This window comes from Panthera onca, chromosome A1 (genome assembly GCF_046562875.1).
Source record: "Panthera onca isolate mPanOnc1 chromosome A1, mPanOnc1 haplotype 2, whole genome shotgun sequence".
Lineage (NCBI taxonomy): Eukaryota > Metazoa > Chordata > Mammalia > Carnivora > Felidae > Panthera > Panthera onca.
This window is the reverse complement of record NC_138339.1, coordinates 217,710,052-217,713,498: the sequence shown is the minus strand read 5'-3', so window position 1 is coordinate 217,713,498 and position 3,447 is coordinate 217,710,052.

The following is a 3,447-nucleotide window of genomic DNA, read 5'->3' as shown; positions in this document are numbered from 1 at the left end:
AGTTTCTCTTCTTGGAGGCAATCCAAGCAAAATAAAGAATTGTGATGCCAGCAGATACAGACACAAGTGCAAAACCTAATGTCTTTGATATTGGGAAGGCTGAAACTTTACACTGCTCTCTTTTCACTTCAGGACTGTGCACTGCGCATCTAGAATTACAAACGAATCCACTACCATGGTACAGGCACACTGTGCTTGCTGAGGTGCCTGGCCACACTCAAGAGCTTCTTCCACGAACTTGCTGTCTTCATGACACGGCGACCGAGCAGTAGCAAATGAAGCCTACACTGTGGCCAATCGTGATCATCTTACCCTGGAGATGGCTCCACACTGTTTTGGCTCTGGAGGCTTCTTGCTCTTCATACTTTTGTTAAGGAAAAAAAAAGATCCTACAACAGTACCTTCAAGATTAGTCCAACGGAAGAGTACCCTGTAATTGCAGACAAATTATAAAATACAAAAATGAACACAATGTACCATACACAGGTACTTATCAGTGTGTATCAGGATTTTTGTGCTATTATAAAACCTAAATAAAATTCGTAAATTAATTAGATATTTGGATGCTAAAGCAGGTAAAACTTTTCTGTTTATTTAATCAACCTCCTTTATCTTTTGTTTGACGTTATTAAAAGCATATGTTATATGTTTAAAGCCATAAAATAAATTGTTATAATAAAAGGGCCACTATTTTTTCAGCTGCATACATTGGGATTTCAAATAAGAGTTTATATATATATATGTGTATATATATATATATATATATATATATATATATATTTTAGTTTTTATAAAGTTTATTATTTATTTTTGAGAAATTGTGTGAGAGAGCATGAACAGGGGAGGGGCAGAGAGAGAATCCCAAGCAGGTATGGACACCTGGGTGGCTCAATCTATTAAGGGTCCAACTCTTGATTTTGGCTCAGGTCGTGATCTCAGGGTTTGTAAGTTTGAGCCCCCACTGCTTGGAATTCTCTCTCACTCTCTCTGCCCTCTCCTGTGAGCACTCACATGCGTTCTCTCTCTCTCTCTCTCTCTCTCTCTCTCAACATAAGTAAATAAACTTAAAGAGAGAGAGAGAGAGAGAGAGAGAGAGAGAATCCCAAGCAGGCTCCACACTCTGTGCTGAGACTGATGTGGGGCTCAATCTCATGAACCATGAGATCATGACCTTAGTTAAAATTAAGACTTGGGCACTCAACCAACTGAGCCACCCAGGTGCCCCAAGAGTTCATTTTTAGGAAGGATTCTCTGCTAAGGAAAGTTTGAAAAGCCACTGATTTATATCAAGTTAAGGGCTTCCTACTTTTCCTCTAGGATTCCAGTTCTTTGCCTCTTTATCTTTTGTAGCACAGCACCACTACCAACACACTCATTTCTTGAAGATTTTATATTTCCTTCCCCTTCAATAACCTGTAAAGGCTCCTCATAGATTACTGAACTAAATTCAATGTTTCCAGCTTGGCTTTCCAGGCGGAAATAATCTGACCTTAATCTGGTCTATCCAGATATGTTTTTTTGTAGCTACCCACACAGACCCTTGAGTCTGGGAAAGGTAACTGCGCTCTGCCTCTGCTTCCTTGTCTCCTGCCCTTGATATGTCTTGTTAATCCCCCGACATTGAACCACCAACCATCTATTGGGGTGGCCTATGAAAGGAAGCCCATTTGCCATTAGCTCTTTTCTACACCTCAATGCATCCTGCATCTTGGTTCATTGTGTCCTTAAGTCTGAGACTCTTTCCCTCCCCCTTTCACCTACCCCAATTCCTCGTTATCCTTCATGGTTCCACACTGGTGGACCCTTTATTACCTACCTGAGTTCATGATGATCTCTTCGTCCCACAGGTTTATACTTAGTTTTGATTAATAGCTTTCTTTGTTCTGTGGTCTTCCCACCAGGATCACGAACTTCTGCATTTCTTCACAAGCTTACAGTGACCATCGCGACCTATTCCTGAAGGGTAGGAAGAGTTCTTAACTGAAATTATATGCCCTGAATTACCCTCAGTCCTGTCTGTCGCTCACTGATTCTGCAGTTTTCACCAAATCACTTAAACTTTCATAATCTCATTTTTCCCTCTGTAAAATGGGAACAATAAAATCTTTCATGTTTTAGAATATAGTTGTCATGGATGGAGAGGTCTGTTGCTTGTTTTGGCTAGCTACCTTACTAGAGTCACCATGGATGAAGAAATGAGTATCAGGTTGCTCTGGTTCAGAAATCCAATCTTATTAATCCACCCAGAGTTTGATGGGTTGTAAGAATCTGACTCCTGAGATTATAGCTCACAAGAGATTGGTGGTTCTCTTTGCTTTTTTTTTTTTTTGTTTTTTTTTTAAGTAGGCTTCATGCTCAGTGTGGAGCCCAACGTTTGCCAACGTTAGGCTTGAACTCAACGTTGGGCTTGAACCCAAGTTGAGCTTGAACTCATGACCCTGATATCAAGACCTGAGCTGACATCAAGAGTCAGATGCTTAATGGACTGAGCCACTCAGTCACCCCTCTTTGCTTCTTTTCCACATTTTCTTCCTAGGTCATCTCTCTAATCTCAGGCACTGTTTGTATTTACACACCAGTGACCATCAAATATCTGCGGCAGTCTGGACCACTCTATTAAACTTCATTGCCATGTATCTAAATGGCCATTGGATAATTCTCATTTCCTCTGGGATCTCATATGCTTCACATATTCAAACTGAACTCTTGTTTACTTCATAACACCTACATTCTCACCCACAGCCACATCTAATCTATCCCTCATTTACTCTTGCTCATCTTAGTGAATGGATGCACCTCTTCAAGACAGTTGCTCAGGCTGGAATCCTGGAACTGCCTCTCCATCACTTCCAGTCTATCACCAAGGTCTAGTAATCCTATTCCTAAGCATATCATCACAAATCTGTCCTCTTATATCTACTCCCACCACTCTTGTCCCCATTAATGTTATCCCTTGTCTGGACTATCGCAAAATGCCCTATCTGGTCTATTCCTACTTTAATTTTTCCTCCAACCCATTCTTTCTGTAGCAATCAGAAGGATCTTTATAGAGCACAAATGACATCGTAAGTCATCTTATTTTTATAATTTGTACTCAAAATAATTCCCTACGGTTTCTGTGGCCTCCATGGCCCTTTGTGATCTGACCTGCTTCTCTCTCCAGGTCATTCCTGTGGCCTTTCTATCCCTTGACTCCTTCCAGTCTATATTGGCTCTTCTGATCCTCAAACACAACAAACTCTTTTTTAAAAGATTTTTTAAAATGTTTTTATTTATTTTTGAGACAGAGAGAGACAGAGCATGAACAGGGGAGGGTCAGAGAGAGAGGGAGACACAGAATCCGAAGCAGGCTCCAGGCTCTGAGCTGTCAGCACAGAGCCCAATGCAGGGCTTGAACTCACAGATCGTGAGATCATGACCTGAGCCGAAGTCGGACGCTTAACTGAT